Raw genomic sequence first — 26717 nt, 5'->3', positions numbered from 1 at the left:
ATAACACTAGACCCTACTCAAGGTCTTCGCACACTATACCAATTCCACACCAACTCAACTCACTTTTGGTTCACCTTAGTGGACGACGAGTGGACGACGCGTAGACCATCCGACAGTTACCTAAATTTTAAATATTGTACTATAGGACGTACAAGATAAGGCTTTAATTTCAATATTTAATTTTGAGTCGAGTGGCTGTTGAGTTGTAACAATGTGCTAAGACCTTTATAGTGTTGTGTTCCTGCCGGTGAGTAAGGTTGCCTGAGCTCATCGAGTGTGCGTGTTAGGGTTGGCAACGCGTATGTAGCAGGCGTCCATAGGCTACGGAGACTGCTTATAATCAGGCGAGCGGTATGTTTGTTTGCCACCGACGTAGTATAAGAAAAAAAAAATGCCTCGTAGAGAGGCGATACACGTGTTGAGTTTTGTACTCATGGTGGTAGTGTAGATACTAGTTTATTTTGTAGGTTCTGTGCTGCTAAAAGTGTGTTTATTTTATTGCTTGATGGCGTTAACTTTATGCGGTTTTTAGCCTCTAAAAAATATTTAAGTGTGACTTTAATCCCAAAGTGACCCTGCAGCAGACTCCGTTTATCTCAGGGAGACATCTCCCTGAGATAGACAAGGCAGCAAGAGCCTTGGCTGGAAACCAGAAACGAAAGGAGAAACCCCTAAAAGACAAAGAAGGCCAACGAACTAAGAGTAGCGAATGCCATCAAATCGCTTAAAAAGCAAAGCCCCAGGTCTTCGTCACAGCAGAGACGCTAAAAGCTGGCTTGCCGACCACCGTGAATGCCATTACACCACTCTTGAATAACATTTGGGTTGTTAAAGGGTTGCCGGATGACTGGAATAAGGGAATTCTCATCACCGTGCCTAAAAAGGTGACCTCAGCCGATTGTAGCGATTGGAGAGGCATTGCTTTGCTTTAGACTGCATCCAAGGTTCGACGACCGGTTTGGCCTAGTGGGTGACCCTGCCTACGAAGCTGATGGTCCTGGGTTCAAATCCTGGTAAGGGCATTTGTTCGTGTGATGAGCATGGATATTTGTTCCTAAATCATGGGTGTTTTCTATGTATTTAAGTATTTATAAATATTTATATATTATATGTATCGTTGTCTAAGTACCCTCAACACAAGCCTTATTGAGCTTACTGTGGGACTTAGTCAATTTGTGTAATAATGTCCTGTAATATTATTATTAAGGTGCTCTTCAAGATTGAACGAACGAATTGCAAAGAAGAGGCTGGATTCCGACCCCACGGTACATGAAATACAATACAATGAAATAGTACTGCCAAACTACAAGTTTGATGGCAGTTAGGATCGCTCTTGATTCAATTGATATGTGGCAATTAACATGCTGCATTCATCTTTCTCGCGTTGTCCCGGCATTTTTGCCACGGCGCATAGGAGCCTGGGGTCTACTTGGCAATTAATCCGTAGAATTGGTGTAGGCTAGTTTTTACGAAAGCAACTGCCATCTGGTCTTCCAACCCAGTAGGTAAACTAGGCCTTATTGGGTTTAGTCCGGTTTCCTCAGTTTTCCTTCACCGAAAACTGGTAATTCTTCCTGATAAGTTTCGAAAAAATTTCGTCATCAATTTCGAAAAACGTACGAGCCGGTGTTTGAACCCGCGACCTCCGGATTGCAAGTCGCACCCTCTTACGGCTAGGCCACCAGTGCTTCAATATACATGCAGTATTATTATAACTTAATAACTAAGCATGCAAACTTAATTGATTAATTTGAACTAATTAATTATTTATTTATTATTACTACTAATTTATTATGTTTAGCCTTCGCGATCAGCAAAGACTGATCCACTTATGGGTTTCCATAATAAGTTGACCCCTCTCTAATACTCCTAATAAAAATAACCTGTATGTTTACTATATGAAGCTTCAGATCAATCGAATAACGGGATGTGGGTCGAATATAGCTAGCAAGATTTGATCCGAACGTACATACAAACATTACAAGTAAAAAAAATAAAAGCTTGTAAAAATCCTGAAGTGCAAAACCTTAATCTTTTCCGCATATATTTATTTTTTAATGCAATCATTCTTTTACCCTGAAATATTCTGGAGCATTTTTCCTGCTAATATTTCCTGTATAAACTATGCATGCGGCCAGTGAAAAATGAACGCGGGGCTGAAGCTCTTTACACCTAACGATATCTATCGGAATGTTTCGAACAAAATATTAAAGCTATCGTTCGAAATTTTTAGCGATACTGCTGCAATTAAAGTAAATTAAATAGCATTTATATTCAGACAACTATTTGAGGCCCATATGTCTTACCTTACAAACTAACATACATATTACAATAATAAAAATCTTACAATCAAAACATCAAGTTGGTGTCACAGTTTTCTGTTGCGTCACCTGTTCCGGTGCGGGATTTGGCAGATTCCCACGAAACAAGCGCGAACTTCTGGTCAAAGGGTGTGATATTTTGGCGGCGATGGTTTCCAGCAGCGGCCGCGGGACGAGCACCACAAACGAGCTGAAGTGCACGTAATGGCGCGATTGCAGCTGGAATACTTTCAGCTCGTAACGGATCTTCTTGCGGACATATTCCACCACATCTTCTGCCGTGGCGGAAACATGCAAGGCAATTGCAGGGCGACATTATTGCCACCTGCATTGCTGCATTTTGACATAAATTTACTGGATTTATGATGATAAATCCAGTACATTCCTTCAATTTACAGTTCGGTACATTTAAGGTACTATCGGTAATGACGAGTTCTTTTAAGTTGCTCTTAAAAAACCCAAGAACTGACTAGACTCGGGACTTAAAAGACTTGGGCGTTTTTTAAGCGCCGAGTTGTGTAGTAACGACGGGAGTTCTTCAAATGTAGACTAAAAAACTCGAGTTGTTACTAACTCTAGCTGGAGCGTTGACGCAGGCGATGACACTGTTAATTTCCTTGAGAAAATGAGTGACATTCGTTACCGCAATACTGTCGCAATTGGAACGTTCAATATGTCACTCATTTCATCACAAAAACAGTAAGGTCAATACAGTTAAATGTGGCTAGCCTTCACATTGGGCCTCTTTACACATTAATTATATATATATATATATACATAAAACAAAGCCACAAAGGGCTTTACTTATAAAAAAAAAATAAAAAAAAAAAAAAAATTGTTTATTTCGGACCATAATCCATAGAAATTGGTTAGTAGCTTCTTAAAAAATTATGTTAGTCTTATGAATAAATATATATCTACAGGAAACTTAACCTAGTAGGTATTGGGTCTTACCCTATTTGTCCCTCCCAATAATCACATCAACCCAGTATTTCGTGAGCGGGCAGTCGAGGCGATCGGCCAACGTCCTTAGCATGCTGTTGCTGCTTCCGCGCACTCTCCCAAGCAGTGAGGCAATTCTTTTTCGCCTTATGGCAAAGAAGTCGTCTGTTCTAGCCTCGGCGAACATGCCCGATGCGCTGCAGTGTTTAGGTCGCCTCAACAGCATTCTAAGGACGTTGTTGTATTGTACACGCAGTGTATTATAGGCCTTCTGTGTGAAACTCACCCACAGGCTGCACGTGTAAAACGTCTGGCAATAAGCCTTAGAAAGTGTCAGTTTTACTTCCTCGTTACAGCGTGCAAACCTGCGGGCGAGCATATTACCTCGTACTGCCAAAGCTCTCCTCTCTCTTTCCACATCCATATCATCCCTGAGCTCCCGCGTAATTACATGCCCTAAATATTTAAATTTATCAACTATTTTGAGAGCCACTCCCCCCAGCATGATCTCAGGCAGGGTCTTAGTGTTATACTTACGAGCCTTAAAGATAACGACCTCGCTTTTGCTCGCGTTGTAACTAAGACCATGCTGTTGCGCGTAGCTCTCACACAGTTTAACAAGATGTTTGACAGCACTGATTGACGGTCCCAGCACGACCATGTCGTCCGCGTAACTTATATTGTTGAAACACGTTTCGCCTATGTGACATCCGACATGCTCCTTGCTAAGACCCTCAATCAGTTCGTTAACATAGAGGTTAAACAGGATTGGGGATGATAATCCCCCCTGTCTAACTCCACACTGCAGTCTATACTCGTCCGAGTCAACCCCCGCCCATCTCACCCTATTGACCTGGTTGTTGTACCAATGTTTTAGCAGCGCAATGTACTCTCTGGGTAGACTGGTCCTTTCCAGCTTGCTCCACAGCTTATCATAAACAACCAGGTCAAAAGCTTTGGACAGGTCCAGAAAGCATGCATATATTGGCGTGTCTCTGTCCAAGTAGTACTTGACAGCCTGCTTAAGGCACAAAATTGCACTCTCTGTCGACAAACCTGGCCTAAAACCAAATTGTGCGTCGTGCAGATTAATATGTTTGCAAAGTTGTGCATTAAGCAAGCCGTCGAGCACTTTCGCTGTGACTGTCGCTAGTGAGATGGGCCTATAATTACCGATGTCCGAGAGGTCACCCGTTTTGTTTTTTGCTAGCGGGATTACCACTGCCCTCGTAAGCTGTGAAGGAAGATAGGCATGACCTAGGCACAGCGAAAAGAACATGGCGAGAACACGCGGCAGATGTATACCCGCATGCTTGAGGTGCTCAATGCTAAGACCATCATGGCCTGGCGATTTACCCCTTTGCATTGAATTTATTACATATTTTACTTCCTTAGCTGTAAATCTCAGTGAACTCACGTCCATGCCAGTCTCAACATTGCTCACCTCCTCCCCCGGGCCCGACTTGAGAATTGGACTTACCGAAAACACCCTTCTAAAGTTGTCGGCTATTGTTTTCCTGTCACACTCTCCCGCCACACTCACAGGGACACCTGATTTCACACTTAGCCTACTCGTGTTTTTCCAGAAAGCTTTAAAGTCTTTAGCCGCCCGGTTTGCGGCAAGAATGTCACATTTTATTTGTTCTTGCCTGTCCTGGCACCATTTTAACTTCGACTTAAAAAACTTTCTGGACTCACACATATCATGGTAGATAGGGCCCTGTTTAGGTTTATTCGCGCACAACCATACTAAGAATTTCTCCCTAGCATCCTTGTGCGCGCCAGCCACATACTTGTTCCAGCCTACCACCTGCCTACCCCTTAACCACTTCTTCGCCTTACCTGACCTTCTTGCCGCCTCCGTGAGTGTATTGATTATCGAGTTGTACAGGTTATCAAGTACCAGTCTATGGTTCGGATTGTTACAGCGCTTGTCCGCACACGACGTAAGCTCGGCTGGAAAGTCAAGTAGTTTTAGCTTGCTGTTACAGATTTCTTGGTATAGCTCCACTTGTGAGGGCTGCCTTACACCCCACTTGACACCCTCATGACTCGGCAAGACAGGTAAATTAGGTATAGACTTCATTTTTATACTAGTTAAGTCACATTCGATTACAAGTGGCAGGTGGTCAGACCAATACACATCATATTTTACGTGTACATTGCGCACTGTCTCTCGTGCTGCCTCTGTGACGACGCAGTGGTCCAACCACCTGTTACACCCGTGAGCTTCACTGATAAAAGTATGTGTCTCCGTGTCCATTCCCAAAAGATCCAGGTCTACACACGTCCACTTTTGTGATTCACAAAATTGCAACATTTCGTTGCAAAAAAGCCCGCTAGGGTGCGCATTAAAGTCCCCAAGGATGTACACTGCTTCGACGTCGGGATTGTCCTCACTTATAGCACTTATTTCTCCCATGCATTCCGTAAATAACGGTAGGTTCTCAGGCGCGTTCACTGGCATATACACACTAAATATTAGAGCTGCCGAGTTAAGCATTTGTATCTTAACCGCAGCCAAACGCACACTTTCGCACTTCACTATCGATACACTCGAAAACGCTGATTTCCTCCAAAGTACCGCAACTCCCCCATGGGGACGTCCCGTTAACACTCCGGCCCCTAAGTCCACCGCCGAAGTCCCATTATATGCAAAGTCACTGTGTACAGACCCCAACAGCGGCAAATCGTGTTCTAGTAACCATGTTTCTTGCAATAAAAGCACATCCGCTATCTGACATAATTCCCTCACTCCTTCTATTGACCTTTTAAGGGACTTGCAATTAAAACTTATTAATTTGCTACTCATTTTGCGCCTCAAGTCCAAGGTTTCCACTCTCACAACTTTGTTTGGATGGCTCATCATCCCTGTTTCTTGCCGATATAAAGCGCCTAAAATATACCCCTTTTGGCCACAGATCTTGGTCTAAAAATATATCCAACTTATCACTTGACACATACAATTTATACGAAAGGTAGTCCTTTTGCCTCCGCATACGAACTTTCACTACGGACACGTTTTCCTTTGTTCTTTGGTGAATATACTCCTTAATGTCGCTTTCGGATACATCTTTGTGCACATTGTATATAAACAATGGAACCTTGTTTTCCGCCGCTTTAAACTTTAAATTTAAGTTGTGTTCCGCATTGCCTTTACATCCTATAAATCTATTTCTAAGTTTTCTTTTTTGCACTAATTCCCATTTCTCGTCTATATTTTGTTGTTTCCAATCCTCTCCATTTTTCATTATATCTGCATAAGTTTGATTATCAGACTCCGATGCGCCTAGCTGTGTTATTGTTTCTATCTTCCGCTCCGTATTATTCCTGACCGTATTCTGTTGCACGCGATTTACAACCTTACTGCCTTCCGTTTCGGTCGAGATACCTTTGGTCTCTTGAACCTGTTCCTCCATAGTAAAACTTGCCGTTGAGTGAGCGGGATATAACTGCCTCTCGATCCCTTCGTGCGACAAGGGCGGCGCATCTCTCACCGGCCACACGATCTGCGCTGACTCATGTCTTAGGTGCACACTTGTCTCATCGCTACGGTCGTTGACCCGATGGTCGAGCGCGGTACCGTCCGCTAGTGACAATATACCCATTGGGCCGCTATTTTGCGCGTACCCACCTCGTTTATTGTTTACATTCGCTTGACCGCGAGTAAACGATTCATGTTTATCCTGCTGCAATTTGTTCTGTATGTCGTCCAACTGCTGATTTGTTGCGTAGGTGCTTTTTATTTCTTGAATATCCTGTTTAAGCCTATTGATGTCCCTCAAGAGCGATGATGCGTCCAGAAAATCAAAGGTCACTGGCGGCAACTTGTTTAAATCTTTTGCCACAAAAATCGGCAACAGCTCGCAGTCAACCTCATTGAACACTAGCATGATGTCTTCTAGATCCCTCTCCTTCTTGCCCTCGTTTCTTCGTAAAATCTTCTTTTTCCCTTTATTATTTAAGGCATCAAACAGCAATGTTTTCGCTGCACTAATCTCTCCCTCATTAAATGCAGATAGACAAATCCGCTTCATACTTCCATTGTCCATTAAACCTGATTTATTTTGCACGAACGCTAACAGCTCTGATACACATAAATTGCAACTCGCGCATTTCAAGGTTTTCGACGCTGACGGCGACATTTTCGTGTGCAATTGCGCACGCTCACACGCCCGTTCGCGATCGCGTTCGCGCGCAAACTGAAACAACAAATTATAATTAATGTGTAAAGAGGCCCAATGTGAAGGCTAGCCACATTTAACTGTATTGACCTTACTGTTTTTGTGATGAAATGAGTGACATATTGAACGTTCCAATTGCGACAGTATTGCGGTAACGAATTGAACTCTGGCAACCTTACTCACCGGCAACTCTGGCAACCTTACTCACCGGCAGGAACACAAAACTATGAGTAGGGTCTAGTGTTATTTGGCTGCGGTTTTCAGTAAGGTGGAGGTACTTCCCCAGTTGGGCTCTGCTCTAGATCTGGAATGACATGTTGTGTTGCCACTGTGTTGTGTCCTACTAAGCAAGATGACATTTACAGTGCCCATACCTCTCTTTTGGTTGTAGTTTAAGAACATACCCCGGGTATTAAAGAAAATCAGTTTGTGACCAACCGTTTTGTGTTGAATTACGTACACCGTCTAGCTCCCAACATTTCAACGGTGTGGTGAGACAACACACGTTACATGATCGTATCGCATCCGTGTCGTAACATGTGAACACACTCGTTGACGATACAGTAGTCCAGATGGCGCTGCGGTCGGTGATTAATGGTCAAATTACCGCAGCACTACAAGCTGATGATTTTTAGACGGGTGATGTTTAGTTATAGTGACGGGTTGGAACGGGAAGATAATTAGGGCTTGTCACTGCTGGACCATTATCTTTTTACGTAATACATGTTATATAGTCTGTCAAGAAAAGTATGTCAGTAGCAATGTACAGCAAAGTGAAGTAGGGCAACACTCAAAAAGCACTATAGCGTTGGTATTGCGCTAAGAAAGGCAGCAATGTACATCGAACCAAACATGTTATTATCATAACCTCAAATTTTACAAATATTTACGATGAACGAGCGTGATTGTATATTGTAGGCACATTAACTTTTGCTCAACTCAAGTTCATGCACAAGCTTATTTAATATATTGGTATTTAATGGTGACAGCAGAAATTTCTCTTGAAATAGCAACGATTCAGAATGTAAACACAAGATGGCTGTCATTCATTATCCACATTCCACAGATAAAACACAGATGACACGCGATTTTGGAATTATTCGAAAACGGTGTTGCTAACCAACGATTTTTCAAATTTGCCGCCTTTTGCTACTGACAAGATTTGCTTGACCAAGTATAGCTCCCATATAGGGCTACCTAGATGTTACATTCTGATAGTGACTACAACAGTGTTATTGCTGCAGAGTTGAAGCAGGCGGTGTCACTGTCATGTCTAACCTTCAATAATGATTATAGACGGAATGATGTTTCGTTTGTAGTGATGGGTTGTAATTTGAAGTTAATTAAGGCTTGTCACAGCTTACCCGTTGTCTCTGATCTAACGTACTGTTAAGACGTACTTATATAATCTCCCACCAGCCAAACAACTTTAAAAAGTGTTATCAGTACTGGGTAGGTTATTTATATGATATACTTTTCTCATATGAACAAAGTTCATCATGGAAATTATGAAGATATTATATATATTATACGCTTGCGACAATTTAAACTCCTTAACCCTAATAAGGTATCAAAACTAATCTCAAAACATTATATTAATTACATAATGTTTTCGTTATTCATAACTACACAAAACATTATGCCAGTAATAAAAATAAAAAAACATGTGCATTTTTCAGGCAACAGTAAAGTTCTAGGCCGGTCAAACATACTAGTAGACGGCTCAGCAACCTAATTCTCGGTCAAAATACTGGGCATTAATCGGCTAATGTGGTTCGGAAAAATCGGAAATGAGGCTTAAAGCATATACTTACTTGCTTCACTGAGTCAGTGACCCAAACAAGATCTTGGCCTCTGACACAAGAGGGCGCCACTCTGCCCTATTCTGCACCACTTCACGCCAGTTGGGTATTCCGAGGGCGGAGGCTTCGCCACTCCAGCGGTATCTGGGACGCCCAGACGGCCGTTTTCCTCCCAGATGCCCTACATACGCTCTTCTCACAGCAGGATACTCTTATTCCTCTTCCATATCCTGTCCAGGTGTCCGAGCCAGTGGAATCAAGTCTAAGAATGGATGATAAGTCTTTGATCTAAGGATGCATTATCAAAATTATTCACCGTAAGTATATTTAATGATTTAACCATCACGCAAAGCGATCTTTTCATAAATCCTAACGCGAATCGTAAATATAACCGATACTAATCAATTTAGGGCTTAGGTATTTTACCCTTGAGTGCCAAAAGGCAGTAAGCGCCTAGCAATTTCTTGAATTTTGTTACGTTTTGCATTAGGTGGGTAGTGTTAGGCCCGACATACATCAACGCGCGATAGAAGATCGCTTATCGGACCACGGGCAGTACAGTGCAAGCATGACGAGTGCTCAAAGCAGTAAAAAAGCAGCTGTTTACTAGTATGGCGTCTCTTTTGTCACGGTCAACGTCGTGCCTGAAGATCTAGCAGAATGTTTTTATTTTTTATTTATTTAATTCAAGAGAAAACTTAAGTGGATACCTACAAATTTTTGCGCCAAACTGAGGACAGTTTGTTGGCGAATAGTGCGCTCTAAAATAAAGCTAACAATGTTGTATCATACATGATACAAACTTATTTTAGTAGGTGAGTACTGAGTTAAATCATTAATTTATAATGCTTACTTGTAGGTATCAAAAATTACTTACACAACTATTTAGTCATCTATATACCTATATAGATGGCGTTAGCAGAGCGACTTTCATACAAAGGATGCAACGTTTAAAGAACGACGGTTCAAGAACTTGCATGAAATCCATGTGTGCAAATAAATAAATGAAATGAAATAAAATATTAGATACTTTGCTACACAGAGTTGTACTAATAATTATGTATTTGTTGAATTAGTAGGTAGGCATGTGTATTATATTAAAGTATATGATCGTTTGCGTCTTCAGTTTGTTGAATTATAAGTACATCGGCACTACCCGTTCAATGTTTTAAGTTCTTTGTTTCCTGCTACCCAAAGGTTGTCTGGTCGCTTCTTAGCGATAAGACCGCCTATTATTGTTACCTAGCTTTTAACTGTATTTAATTTTCTGTGTATTTTTAACTGTATAGTGCACTTTAAGGATATTTACTTTCTTACAGACTACAATGAATTCAGTCGATCGACCAAATCAAAGAGAGATCGAAAAAAGTGCCTATGATGTACGAAATACATTGCAGCTCCAAAAAATATAAAAAATTAAATATGCTTTGGTAGTTGAGACAAAATTAAAAACAAAAACTTTCAGAATCGTTTTATGGCACTAAAACCTACGTTCATATTAGGTTTGCGGTTATATAATACATACACACTGTATATTTTGCTTTTTTTGCTCGTAGATAGCGATGTGCCGCTCGGACACTGGAGTATCCGCTATAATAAAATAAAGAAGCCTCTCCAACGCTTTTAATGCGGTTGATCATGACCTACTTGTTGCGACTCTGACACATCTGAGGGTCTCATCAAAAGCGACTGAGTGGTTCGCGTCTTACCTTTCTGACCGCGTTCAGGCTGTTAAAGCCAGTGGATGCTTATCTGCTTGGTGTGACCTGAACACGGGAGTACCACAAGGTGGGATCCTTTCTCCTCTTTTATTCTCAATCTTTATTGACCAAATCACCTCCAAAATCCGCAGCTCTTACCATTTATATGCAGATGATTTGCAACTTTACGCCCATGCTTCTGTGGAAAACGTAAATTCTGCTGTTTCCCTCATCAATGACGATCTAGTTCACATAGCTGAATGGTCCAATAACTTTGGCATCAGTGTCAATCCGGCAAAATGTCAGGCTATTATTCTGGGTAGCCATCATCAACAAGTAAAGCTTGGTGCGGTTTCTATCGCGCCGATTTTGTTTGATGGCACTGTTATTCCAGTTTCTAAACAAGTGAAAGATCTCGGCCTTGTATTAGATTCTAGCCTTACCTGGAATGACCAAGTCTCTGAAATAAGTCGGAAAGTTTCAGGAACATTGCGTTATCTCTATAAATTTAAGAATTTTCTCCCAGTAGGTACTAAGAAATTACTTGTGCAGACTCTAATTTTGCCAGTTATTGACTATGCGGACGCGTGCACGACTAATATCTCTCAGGAGTACCTCAATAAGCTAGACCGTCTTATGAATAATGGCATACGTTTCATTTTCGGACTTCGCAAATACGACCATGTTTCTTTTTATCGCCGTCAGCTAAATTGGCTCTCCATCCGTCGTCGTAGGTCCCTTAGAATCCTGAGTATTTTATTCTCCATTTTGTTCGAGCCTTCCTCCCCTGGTTATCTTAAACGTAAATTCACTTTCATCACCCCCCGTCCAGGATGTGAACTCCGTTCCTCCCGTTCTCTCAAACTCTCGATTCCTTCTCACCGTACTGGTTTTATGTCTAACTCTTTCGCCGTTGAGGCAATCCGTCTCTGGAATTCCCTCCCTCTCTTTATTCGACAAGCCCCAAGCAAACCCGTTTTCAAACGACTACTTCGCAAGCATCTTCTGTCAGAAGAACTTAAATAAGGTTCACCATCATGTATATGTACATAATTATATGTATTAGTCTATCTTTTATACATTATATAAGTAGTAGTATTTAACTATTTATATATTTTTGATATTATTTGACTTCACGTTTAATTTTTTCCTTATTATTTGTTATTATTTTTTCCTGCACCAACATACACAAATGTCTCTGTTTGACCCAATGGTTGACTGGTAGAGAATGCCTTATGGCATTAAGTTCGCCATTTGTACATTTTTCTTTATGTGTGCAATAAAGTTTAAATAAATAAAATAAATAAAGAAGCATGCTAGTCCGGCCCTTCTTCGTATGCGGCCTACGCGCCCCGCGCGGCAATCTTCTGCCAAATGAAACCGTATTGTGCGTAGCTATTCGTCACGTTTAGACAGAACGGAAATAACACATTTTATTGCAACTATGCCAAGTATGACAAGTACGTAATGACACTTGCGCACTTACAATAAACGAAGTTTAATATACTTATTTGCGAAAAAAATACAATGAAACAAAGAGGTGAGATACATAAGTTTTACATGACGTAAGTAAAAGTTTTATAGCTTGATATTCATAAAGTTACAAACAGATAATTGCCAACCAAATAAAGACGTTTCGAAGGGCTGCATTCTGTCACCCAAATTGTTGAATATGTACATGGATTGTTTTAAGGTAAAACTTTTATAATAAGTGTTTTAAGAAAATAGAGTAAGTACCATTAATTTATTTCAGATAACTAACAAATTAAAAGCAAAACACAAACCATATTTACATTAAAAAAGCTTACTTGTTCGTTTTTTTTCATAAATTAAGGCGTTGCAAAGGCTGCATTTGGGTTATTTCTAGTCAGAATGAATTAAAATAAAAAAATAAAAATACAATACACTATTCTATAATATAATAACAAAACATTAACAATCCTCCGTGAGTGTATTGATTATCGAGTTGTACAGGTTATCAAGTACCAGTCTATGGTTCGGATTGTTACAGCGCTTGTCCGCACACGACGTAAGCTCGGCTGGAAAGTCAAGTAGTTTTAGCTTGCTGTTACAGATTTCTTGGTATAGCTCCACTTGTGAGGGCTGCCTTACACCCCACTTGACACCCTCATGACTCGGCAAGACAGGTAAATTAGGTATAGACTTCATTTTTATACTAGTTAAGTCACATTCGATTACAAGTGGCAGGTGGTCAGACCAATACACATCATATTTTACGTGTACATTGCGCACTGTCTCTCGTGCTGCCTCTGTGACGACGCAGTGGTCCAACCACCTGTTACACCCGTGAGCTTCACTGATAAAAGTATGTGTCTCCGTGTCCATTCCCAAAAGATCCAGGTCTACACACGTCCACTTTTGTGATTCACAAAATTGCAACATTTCGTTGCAAAAAAGCCCGCTAGGGTGCGCATTAAAGTCCCCAAGGATGTACACTGCTTCGACGTCGGGATTGTCCTCACTTATAGCACTTATTTCTCCCATGCATTCCGTAAATAACGGTAGGTTCTCAGGCGCGTTCACTGGCATATACACACTAAATATTAGAGCTGCCGAGTTAAGCATTTGTATCTTAACCGCAGCCAAACGCACACTTTCGCACTTCACTATCGATACACTCGAAAACGCTGATTTCCTCCAAAGTACCGCAACTCCCCCATGGGGACGTCCCGTTAACACTCCGGCCCCTAAGTCCACCGCCGAAGTCCCATTATATGCAAAGTCACTGTGTACAGACCCCAACAGCGGCAAATCGTGTTCTAGTAACCATGTTTCTTGCAATAAAAGCACATCCGCTATCTGACATAATTCCCTCACTCCTTCTATTGACCTTTTAAGGGACTTGCAATTAAAACTTATTAATTTGCTACTCATTTTGCGCCTCAAGTCCAAGGTTTCCACTCTCACAACTTTGTTTGGATGGCTCATCATCCCTGTTTCTTGCCGATATAAAGCGCCTAAAATATACCCCTTTTGGCCACAGATCTTGGTCTAAAAATATATCCAACTTATCACTTGACACATACAATTTATACGAAAGGTAGTCCTTTTGCCTCCGCATACGAACTTTCACTACGGACACGTTTTCCTTTGTTCTTTGGTGAATATACTCCTTAATGTCGCTTTCGGATACATCTTTGTGCACATTGTATATAAACAATGGAACCTTGTTTTCCGCCGCTTTAAACTTTAAATTTAAGTTGTGTTCCGCATTGCCTTTACATCCTATAAATCTATTTCTAAGTTTTCTTTTTTGCACTAATTCCCATTTCTCGTCTATATTTTGTTGTTTCCAATCCTCTCCATTTTTCATTATATCTGCATAAGTTTGATTATCAGACTCCGATGCGCCTAGCTGTGTTATTGTTTCTATCTTCCGCTCCGTATTATTCCTGACCGTATTCTGTTGCACGCGATTTACAACCTTACTGCCTTCCGTTTCGGTCGAGATACCTTTGGTCTCTTGAACCTGTTCCTCCATAGTAAAACTTGCCGTTGAGTGAGCGGGATATAACTGCCTCTCGATCCCTTCGTGCGACAAGGGCGGCGCATCTCTCACCGGCCACACGATCTGCGCTGACTCATGTCTTAGGTGCACACTTGTCTCATCGCTACGGTCGTTGACCCGATGGTCGAGCGCGGTACCGTCCGCTAGTGACAATATACCCATTGGGCCGCTATTTTGCGCGTACCCACCTCGTTTATTGTTTACATTCGCTTGACCGCGAGTAAACGATTCATGTTTATCCTGCTGCAATTTGTTCTGTATGTCGTCCAACTGCTGATTTGTTGCGTAGGTGCTTTTTATTTCTTGAATATCCTGTTTAAGCCTATTGATGTCCCTCAAGAGCGATGATGCGTCCAGAAAATCAAAGGTCACTGGCGGCAACTTGTTTAAATCTTTTGCCACAAAAATCGGCAACAGCTCGCAGTCAACCTCATTGAACACTAGCATGATGTCTTCTAGATCCCTCTCCTTCTTGCCCTCGTTTCTTCGTAAAATCTTCTTTTTCCCTTTATTATTTAAGGCATCAAACAGCAATGTTTTCGCTGCACTAATCTCTCCCTCATTAAATGCAGATAGACAAATCCGCTTCATACTTCCATTGTCCATTAAACCTGATTTATTTTGCACGAACGCTAACAGCTCTGATACACATAAATTGCAACTCGCGCATTTCAAGGTTTTCGACGCTGACGGCGACATTTTCGTGTGCAATTGCGCACGCTCACACGCCCGTTCGCGATCGCGTTCGCGCGCAAACTGAAACAACAAATTATAATTAATGTGTAAAGAGGCCCAATGTGAAGGCTAGCCACATTTAACTGTATTGACCTTACTGTTTTTGTGATGAAATGAGTGACATATTGAACGTTCCAATTGCGACAGTATTGCGGTAACGAATTGAACTCTGGCAACCTTACTCACCGGCAACTCTGGCAACCTTACTCACCGGCAGGAACACAAAACTATGAGTAGGGTCTAGTGTTATTTGGCTGCGGTTTTCAGTAAGGTGGAGGTACTTCCCCAGTTGGGCTCTGCTCTAGATCTGGAATGACATGTTGTGTTGCCACTGTGTTGTGTCCTACTAAGCAAGATGACATTTACAGTGCCCATACCTCTCTTTTGGTTGTAGTTTAAGAACATACCCCGGGTATTAAAGAAAATCAGTTTGTGACCAACCGTTTTGTGTTGAATTACGTACACCGTCTAGCTCCCAACATTTCAACGGTGTGGTGAGACAACACACGTTACATGATCGTATCGCATCCGTGTCGTAACATGTGAACACACTCGTTGACGATACAGTAGTCCAGATGGCGCTGCGGTCGGTGATTAATGGTCAAATTACCGCAGCACTACAAGCTGATGATTTTTAGACGGGTGATGTTTAGTTATAGTGACGGGTTGGAACGGGAAGATAATTAGGGCTTGTCACTGCTGGACCATTATCTTTTTACGTAATACATGTTATATAGTCTGTCAAGAAAAGTATGTCAGTAGCAATGTACAGCAAAGTGAAGTAGGGCAACACTCAAAAAGCACTATAGCGTTGGTATTGCGCTAAGAAAGGCAGCAATGTACATCGAACCAAACATGTTATTATCATAACCTCAAATTTTACAAATATTTACGATGAACGAGCGTGATTGTATATTGTAGGCACATTAACTTTTGCTCAACTCAAGTTCATGCACAAGCTTATTTAATATATTGGTATTTAATGGTGACAGCAGAAATTTCTCTTGAAATAGCAACGATTCAGAATGTAAACACAAGATGGCTGTCATTCATTATCCACATTCCACAGATAAAACACAGATGACACGCGATTTTGGAATTATTCGAAAACGGTGTTGCTAACCAACGATTTTTCAAATTTGCCGCCTTTTGCTACTGACAAGATTTGCTTGACCAAGTATAGCTCCCATATAGGGCTACCTAGATGTTACATTCTGATAGTGACTACAACAGTGTTATTGCTGCAGAGTTGAAGCAGGCGGTGTCACTGTCATGTCTAACCTTCAATAATGATTATAGACGGAATGATGTTTCGTTTGTAGTGATGGGTTGTAATTTGAAGTTAATTAAGGCTTGTCACAGCTTACCCGTTGTCTCTGATCTAACGTACTGTTAAGACGTACTTATATAATCTCCCACCAGCCAAACAACTTTAAAAAGTGTTATCAGTACTGGGTAGGTTATTTATATGATATACTTTTCTCATATGAACAAAGTTCATCATGGAAATTATGAAGATATTATATATATTATACGCTTGCGACAATTTAAACTCCTTAACCCTAATAAGGTATCAAAACTAATCTCAAAACATTATATTAATTACATAATGTTTTCGTTATTCATAACTACACAAAACATTATGCCAGTAATAAAAATAAAAAAACATGTGCATTTTTCAGGCAACAGTAAAGTTCTAGGCCGGTCAAACATACTAGTAGACGGCTCAGCAACCTAATTCTCGGTCAAAATACTGGGCATTAATCGGCTAATGTGGTTCGGAAAAATCGGAAATGAGGCTTAAAGCATATACTTACTTGCTTCACTGAGTCAGTGACCCAAACAAGATCTTGGCCTCTGACACAAGAGGGCGCCACTCTGCCCTATTCTGCACCACTTCACGCCAGTTGGGTATTCCGAGGGCGGAGGCTTCGCCACTCCAGCGGTATCTGGGACGCCCAGACGGCCGTTTTCCTCCCAGATGCCCTACATACGCTCTTCTCACAGCAGGATACTCTTATTCCTCTTCCATATCCTGTCCAGGTGTCCGAGCCAGTGGAATCAAGTCTAAGAATGGATGATAAGTCTTTGATCTAAGGATGCATTATCAAAATTATTCACCGTAAGTATATTTAATGATTTAACCATCACGCAAAGCGATCTTTTCATAAATCCTAACGCGAATCGTAAATATAACCGATACTAATCAATTTAGGGCTTAGGTATTTTACCCTTGAGTGCCAAAAGGCAGTAAGCGCCTAGCAATTTCTTGAATTTTGTTACGTTTTGCATTAGGTGGGTAGTGTTAGGCCCGACATACATCAACGCGCGATAGAAGATCGCTTATCGGACCACGGGCAGTACAGTGCAAGCATGACGAGTGCTCAAAGCAGTAAAAAAGCAGCTGTTTACTAGTATGGCGTCTCTTTTGTCACGGTCAACGTCGTGCCTGAAGATCTAGCAGAATGTTTTTATTTTTTATTTATTTAATTCAAGAGAAAACTTAAGTGGATACCTACAAATTTTTGCGCCAAACTGAGGACAGTTTGTTGGCGAATAGTGCGCTCTAAAATAAAGCTAACAATGTTGTATCATACATGATACAAACTTATTTTAGTAGGTGAGTACTGAGTTAAATCATTAATTTATAATGCTTACTTGTAGGTATCAAAAATTACTTACACAACTATTTAGTCATCTATATACCTATATAGATGGCGTTAGCAGAGCGACTTTCATACAAAGGATGCAACGTTTAAAGAACGACGGTTCAAGAACTTGCATGAAATCCATGTGTGCAAATAAATAAATGAAATGAAATAAAATATTAGATACTTTGCTACACAGAGTTGTACTAATAATTATGTATTTGTTGAATTAGTAGGTAGGCATGTGTATTATATTAAAGTATATGATCGTTTGCGTCTTCAGTTTGTTGAATTATAAGTACATCGGCACTACCCGTTCAATGTTTTAAGTTCTTTGTTTCCTGCTACCCAAAGGTTGTCTGGTCGCTTCTTAGCGATAAGACCGCCTATTATTGTTACCTAGCTTTTAACTGTATTTAATTTTCTGTGTATTTTTAACTGTATAGTGCACTTTAAGGATATTTACTTTCTTACAGACTACAATGAATTCAGTCGATCGACCAAATCAAAGAGAGATCGAAAAAAGTGCCTATGATGTACGAAATACATTGCAGCTCCAAAAAATATAAAAAATTAAATATGCTTTGGTAGTTGAGACAAAATTAAAAACAAAAACTTTCAGAATCGTTTTATGGCACTAAAACCTACGTTCATATTAGGTTTGCGGTTATATAATACATACACACTGTATATTTTGCTTTTTTTGCTCGTAGATAGCGATGTGCCGCTCGGACACTGGAGTATCCGCTATAATAAAATAAAGAAGCCTCTCCAACGCTTTTAATGCGGTTGATCATGACCTACTTGTTGCGACTCTGACACATCTGAGGGTCTCATCAAAAGCGACTGAGTGGTTCGCGTCTTACCTTTCTGACCGCGTTCAGGCTGTTAAAGCCAGTGGATGCTTATCTGCTTGGTGTGACCTGAACACGGGAGTACCACAAGGTGGGATCCTTTCTCCTCTTTTATTCTCAATCTTTATTGACCAAATCACCTCCAAAATCCGCAGCTCTTACCATTTATATGCAGATGATTTGCAACTTTACGCCCATGCTTCTGTGGAAAACGTAAATTCTGCTGTTTCCCTCATCAATGACGATCTAGTTCACATAGCTGAATGGTCCAATAACTTTGGCATCAGTGTCAATCCGGCAAAATGTCAGGCTATTATTCTGGGTAGCCATCATCAACAAGTAAAGCTTGGTGCGGTTTCTATCGCGCCGATTTTGTTTGATGGCACTGTTATTCCAGTTTCTAAACAAGTGAAAGATCTCGGCCTTGTATTAGATTCTAGCCTTACCTGGAATGACCAAGTCTCTGAAATAAGTCGGAAAGTTTCAGGAACATTGCGTTATCTCTATAAATTTAAGAATTTTCTCCCAGTAGGTACTAAGAAATTACTTGTGCAGACTCTAATTTTGCCAGTTATTGACTATGCGGACGCGTGCACGACTAATATCTCTCAGGAGTACCTCAATAAGCTAGACCGTCTTATGAATAATGGCATACGTTTCATTTTCGGACTTCGCAAATACGACCATGTTTCTTTTTATCGCCGTCAGCTAAATTGGCTCTCCATCCGTCGTCGTAGGTCCCTTAGAATCCTGAGTATTTTATTCTCCATTTTGTTCGAGCCTTCCTCCCCTGGTTATCTTAAACGTAAATTCACTTTCATCACCCCCCGTCCAGGATGTGAACTCCGTTCCTCCCGTTCTCTCAAACTCTCGATTCCTTCTCACCGTACTGGTTTTATGTCTAACTCTTTCGCCGTTGAGGCAATCCGTCTCTGGAATTCCCTCCCTCTCTTTATTCGACAAGCCCCAAGCAAACCCGTTTTCAAACGACTACTTCGCAAGCATCTTCTGTCAGAAGAACTTAAATAAGGTTCACCATCATGTATATGTACATAATTATATGTATTAGTCTATCTTTTATACATTATATAAGTAGTAGTATTTAACTATTTATATATTTTTGATATTATTTGACTTCACGTTTAATTTTTTCCTTATTATTTGTTATTATTTTTTCCTGCACCAACATACACAAATGTCTCTGTTTGACCCAATGGTTGACTGGTAGAGAATGCCTTATGGCATTAAGTTCGCCATTTGTACATTTTTCTTTATGTGTGCAATAAAGTTTAAATAAATAAAATAAATAAAGAAGCATGCTAGTCCGGCCCTTCTTCGTATGCGGCCTACGCGCCCCGCGCGGCAATCTTCTGCCAAATGAAACCGTATTGTGCGTAGCTATTCGTCACGTTTAGACAGAACGGAAATAACACATTTTATTGCAACTATGCCAAGTATGACAAGTACGTAATGACACTTGCGCACTTACAATAAACGAAGTTTAATATACTTATTTGCGAAAAAAATACAATGAAACAAAGAGGTGAGATACATAAGTTTTACATGACGTAAGTAAAAGTTTTATAGCTTGATATTCATAAAGTTACAAACAGATAATTGCCAACCAAATAAAGACGTTTCGAAGGGCTGCATTCTGTCACCCAAATTGTTGAATATGTACATGGATTGTTTTAAGGTAAAACTTTTATAATAAGTGTTTTAAGAAAATAGAGTAAGTACCATTAATTTATTTCAGATAACTAACAAATTAAAAGCAAAACACAAACCATATTTACATTAAAAAAGCTTACTTGTTCGTTTTTTTTCATAAATTAAGGCGTTGCAAAGGCTGCATTTGGGTTATTTCTAGTCAGAATGAATTAAAATAAAAAAATAAAAATACAATACACTATTCTATAATATAATAACAAAACATTAACAATAATAAAATTAAAAAAAAGGAAATTAGAAATTAGAAATGTTTATTTGCCAGAATACGTTACAATAAGGTCTTAAAACAGTACAAAAAACAATACTCTATTCTATATAATATATATTAGTTAGTACTCGTTTTGCATGTATTTAATTCAGCGTATTTTTTTCGTCAATTATACAAGAGAGGATAGAAGCCTATGGAATCTGGTCTCCAACAGAAGGACATGATGTCACGATCTCCGGCATTGAGGGACCGACTGAAGAAGAAGACCAGATATGTACTTTAGTTTAGAGGATACCCCAGAAATGTATGTAGTAACTCTGTAGAGCGGTCACCACGGTACAGGCCTAGCCTAGTGTGGGACCACTCTAGCTATGTAATTTTATCTTCTTTCGGCTCAGCCAAATCCAGCCGCAGAAGACAGAATGCACTGTTGAGGGAAGCGGAAAAAATCAGATCCTGCCCCACGCTCCCACTTCACCCAGAGTTTACCAACCCACCTGCAGCGAGACGACTCCTGACGACCAGTATATGCAGCGGCAGCAAAACTTTCTGAGGAGACCTTTGACACCGATCAGCTATGGAAACAAGATTGGATGAACCAAGCTGAAACTTCGACCGTGAATATCGACCCAAGCCAGCCAGCCAAGCCAAGTACTTAAGTATAAGGGAATGGACCTCCCTAGGTAGCAATGGTGCCGACTGAATCGCCTCAGAACTGGACACGGACGATGTAACTTTTTCCGTTACAAATGGGGATGGACCGATTTCGCGACCAAACCATGGAGCACATCATTCGGAGATGTCCTCTCCGCGCCTACCCGGGGAGACCAGATGATCTTATCAACCTGACGCCCGAAACTATGCAGTGGCTGTATGTTGCCTTATAATATTTTATGTATCTTTGCCTATTTGACAATATCGCCATACGATTAAATAAATAAATCTTCCTTTTTTTAACAAGCCGTTTTTATTTATTATTTATTCTAGGTTTTCTTCGGTCTGTGGGAAGTACTCCGCGGGCCCATAATCCATCCATTCGTCTAGATCTCGCCGATCGCTGCACCTTTATCGCCCAATTGGAATTTATTTGTTTTTTCCTAGATAATACAAATCGTTGCTCTTTATCTACACATTTGTTCTTATGTAAACCACAAGAACTTAATTCAGTCAGGTGGTAAGTATTAAATAAACGATTTGTTAGCCATCTGTCTGGCTCGCATTTAGTCCAGGTCGCTGTTTGTCCAATTAGCGTTTGGTCCAATACCCAATTTGCTCTACAATCCGGACCAACAGAGAAATGACTTAGTAGCAGTTGGTCCCAATCTGAGATCAGCATGTTTGATTGTAAATAACATTAAACGAATTTATTTTAGTAATGATTCAATGATGACTTTTCACATTATAAAAATATGTCTTCTCTGATATTCCTATTCAAGGTGACGTTCTATGATTAGCCATATTCCGCAAGGTAAATAGGTACATAATATGACAGACTTACTACACGACATTAACTTTGAGACACACACGAGAATACACGAGATTAACAGTTAAGATGGGTCACTTGGTAAGGAAATATCCACTCAAGGTGACCTGTTTTCACAGTGCTTGGGTATATTAAATAATTAGGTTAGACAGTAAGCGTAAGTATAAATTGGGTGTATTTCATTCGCCAACAAACTGTTTCGCAGTTTGGAGAAATTTTGTAATAGTTGTATTTTTTTTGTTTCATAGCAATAAATAATTCAATTAAAGACCAACCCTAAAAAAAGAAAAAAACGGCTGTCTCATACAAAACTTTGAAGTTTGTGATAATCTAAATCAATGGCGGCGCATTCAATCAATGGTAGCGGTTACATAAAAGAAACAAAGGATTTTGTTTCATAGATACGGAAAATAGGTTATTAAAGCTGTTACTTGAATTTGAACCATATAAATATGACGGTAATATTGCTTTTTAAACGAGTTTGTTCCCGTAAAGTCAGTAGCGGTAGCATTGGTAGCGGTTGCATAAAAGAAACAAAGTATTTTGTTTAACAGATTAGGACCCTAGCCGAAAAAATGATTTCATAAAATTAAGTAATTCAATTACAAAATTCGATTAACACTATGTAGTATAAATTGTATAAAATTATTATTTCGGCTATCTTCCTAATCTGTTAAACACAATCAAACTCAAAAGAAATGCATATAGTTGGAAAAATTCGACCAATACTGCCGTGACCCCGGTAGCCGAGTGGCTAAGGCACCTGCCGCGATAGCAGAGGACGCTGGTTCGATTCCAGCCTGGGGCACTGGAGGCCTTGGTCACTTTTTCTTAGTATATGACATTTATTTCAGTTTAAAACGTGATTCATATAACCTGGCTGTTAAACCAACGCTTAAGAAACTAAACAACAACAACGAAATTGTGTACATTTTTAATTAGGAAAGATGCAATGGAGAGGATTGCAGTGGAATTAAACCCTAGTCTCTGGCTTCGTGATTAAAAATACATATAAGCACTAAGCAGGGCAGAGCAGACGGGCGGTACAGTCAAATAATTGGTGTATTCCCCACTGACATTAAATGTACTAGACAGGCTATCGATAACAAATTGTGTCCGCCATTTTTGGTATTTGACGATATCGTTTGTATGTCGTATAATTGACAGAAGCAGCTCGATTCGGGCAACCAATGTCACTTTGACGTTAGAAATATCGTAGATAGATCTTATTGGTATCACAGCGGAATCGAAATAAATGTCAAATTGACATGTCGTTTAGTTATCGATCTTTTAAAGAACTTTCCAAGATTTTAAACGTGTCTTAATCATTCTTCGAATCGGGCAGTCAGTTATCATACATGGAGTATTAGCGCGGGAAAATAAGAAAATAAAATAAATAGGAAAATATAAAATATCATTATTTTAAGGTAGGGTTCGGTGTGACTCATTTTCTGCAATTGTATCTGCTACTTTGTAATCTGAATTTCCAAATACGCAATAAATTCATTCATTCATTCATTTTGTCAATGTACATTATTTAGGTACTTTTGAACGCGAACTGTGAAATATTCGAAGAGTATTCATGGCGGCAGATAATTTTGACGCGTTGTTTCATCGACTACTATTGGTGACAGGAGTTTGTGTATGTGTATACAAATACGATTGAGAAAGTATGAAGCCACGTAAATTAAAATAACTAGTAGAAGTAATATTATTCAATTTTCAATTCAATTCAAAATGTATATTTCAGACTAAAATGCCTACTACAGTACAACCGGGACTCGGGAGCGATGGGGCGAGATGTAAAACCACAATGTGCACGGATATTTCTTTTATTGATACCAACCACGGTAAGAGTAAGGTACACTTACAATTTATGCGCCGAGTACTAAAGTAACGATACGGGAGCCGTTTTGCGCCAGCTAGTAGTCAGTAGATCGTAACTAGTGAGCCGGGATTCCGTCAACACCACTATTTCGCTGAAGAAAGTTAACATACAAAATCAGCAAGCCTACTTATGAAATCTGAGTCGAACAGTCGTTAGCGTGTTCTAACTCGACGCCTGCGCCATCTATTGGTGCTAGATGAAAGTTCCGTAAGGTGTAGTTGCGCTACTCTGCACAGGATGGTGTTACTGGTACGTCGTTGTAGGTGATTGGTGTCACACTATAGATTAAACATAAAATAACATATACATCCATAAAGAAAATACGGGAGTGGTCATTTCTCCATTCAAACGTACTCGACTCTTTCCTCCATAGTTTTTGATACTTTACAAGAACAATTATTTCTTCAACACATATTATCAATATCTGTGTCGTTCTGTTTTGATTATTTTGATATCTTTTTTTAAACTGCTAGAGCACTTCAATTCAAACATACGCAAACAGCCTAATTGACTAGACCAAAAAGAAAAGCATGCTATTCAAAACTGATATAAATTAGCCCAAAAACCAAAAAAGTCCGACACAGAAACTTTTATTACCAATTAGATTTCAAAATTACGTTACCTACTATTGGTTTTGGAGGCGGAAACGAGTACGAAACATAATTTTTTGAGATTTTTACGCAGGATTTTCCGCCTAAGCTGCAGTTGTCCTTATCGCACTAATTTTAGGAGCGACTCGTTAGCGCGACGGAATTATCACCTAATATTCTCAAATCTGACAAGGGGTTCAGTTCCTTTGTACTCTTAAGAGTCATAGTACCTGGGCGACCGAGCGTTGCTCGGTTATAACTATTTTATTGTAATAATATGGTGGTGTATAGGTGATAATCTTAACTACATTTTTTTACTAAATTAAACTTGTCTAAAACAATAAAAATTAAAAAATTATATATAAACTTGAACATATAAAAAAAAACAAAAGTTAGTCACCGGGCGAGATTCGTACCCGTAACACTCGTTTAGCAGTCCGCGTCTTAACCCGCTGGACCAGACGGACAGTGGCCGGCAACACGAAATTAGCGACCATATTCTGCGTCGAAAGAAAAACGCATGAAAACTCGAAAACACGCGTTTTCCCAAACATAAGACTAATCTAGATCGATTGTTTACCACCAAAAACCCCCATATACCAAATTTCAGCGAAATCGTTAGAGCCGTTTCCGAGATCCCGGACATATATATATATATATATATATATATATATATATATATATACAAGAATTCCTCGTTTAAAGGTATAAGATATGAAGCTAGCCTTCCCCATGCAATCAAAGTTATGAAAACGGGCGTGCCGCCCGCTCGTCTGAATCATCTTAAACCGCAAACACACAAGACGAATGAGCTCATAACGAAAATCCTCCCTTTTACACCGTAAAAAGTTAACGAAATGCAATTTCGTGGACACATTTCATTTTATCTCAAGCCTTGTTGTGCTGATTTAGTGACAAACTGAGTTTTTACTTTTGATACTGTTATAAGGCCGAACACCAAAGAGGAAACTTTAGGTAGGTAGTGGTTATTTTTTCTATACTAAAAAGCGGCCAAGTGCGAGTCGGACTCGCGCATGAAGGGTTCCGTACCATTTAAGACGTATTAAAAAAAAATCTACTTGCTAGATCTTGTTCAACATTTTACCACTTTGGACACACATTTTACCACTTTGGAACTGTCTCTCGCGCAAACTATTCAGTTTAGAAAAAAATGATGTTAGGAACCTAAATATCATTTTTGAAGACCTATCCATAGATACCCCACACGTATGGGTTTGATGAAAAAATTTTTTTTTTAAATTTATTGACGTATTAAAAAAAAACTACTCACTAGATCTCGTTCTAACCAATTTTCGGTGGAAGTTTGCATGGTAATGTATATCATATAGGTATTTTTTTTAGATTTTTCATTCTGTTATTTTAGAAGTTACAGGGGGGGGGGGGGGACACACATTTTACCACTTTGGAAGTGTCTCTCGCGCAAACTTTTCAGTTTAGAAAAAAATGATATTAGAAACCTCAATATCATTTTTAAAGACCTATCCATAGATACCCCACACGTATGGGTTTGATGAAAAAAGATTTTTTGAGTTTCAGTTCTAAGTATGGGGAACCCCCAAAATTTATTGTTTTTTTTCTATTATTGTGTAAACATCATAATGCGGTTCATATAATACATCTACTTACCAAGTTTGAACAGTATAGCTTTTATAGTTTCGGAAAAAAGTGGCTGTGACAGAATCGGACAGACAGACGGACATGACGAATCTATAAGGGTTCCGTTTTTTGCCATTTGGCTACGGAACCCTAAAAAAAGCGGTGGTGGCCGAGTGGATATGACGTCCGACTTTCAATCCGGAGGTCGTGGGTTCAAATCCTGGCTCGTACCAATGAGTTTTTCGGAACTTATGTACGAAAATCATCTGATATTAACCACCACTAGCTTTTCGGTGAAGGAAAACATCGTGAGGAAACCTGCATACATCTGCGAAGAAGTTCAAAGGTGTATGTGAAGTTCCCAATCCGCATTGGGCTAGCGTGGGGACTATAGCCCGAGCCCCCTCGCGCATGAGAGGAGGCCCTGTGCTCAGCAGTGGGACGTATAATTATGGGTTAATTTATTAATTATGTAACGGTTTACC

General features: G+C 39.9%; 1 non-coding gene across 1 annotated transcript; it reads left to right on the top strand.

The window, feature by feature from the left end:
* The first annotated feature begins 22873 nt into the window (after positions 1 to 22873).
* Positions 22874 to 22945, top strand: Trnas-cga (transfer RNA serine (anticodon CGA)). The gene has a single exon. It is a non-coding gene; the product is annotated as a tRNA-Ser (tRNA).
* Positions 22946 to 26717: the final 3772 nt, after the last annotated feature.

The sequence above is a fragment of the Cydia pomonella genome, chromosome 19, assembly GCF_033807575.1.
Source record: "Cydia pomonella isolate Wapato2018A chromosome 19, ilCydPomo1, whole genome shotgun sequence".
Classification (NCBI taxonomy): domain Eukaryota; kingdom Metazoa; phylum Arthropoda; class Insecta; order Lepidoptera; family Tortricidae; genus Cydia; species Cydia pomonella.
Note: the sequence above shows the minus strand (reverse complement) of the source record. Positions and strands in the feature narration are given on the sequence as shown.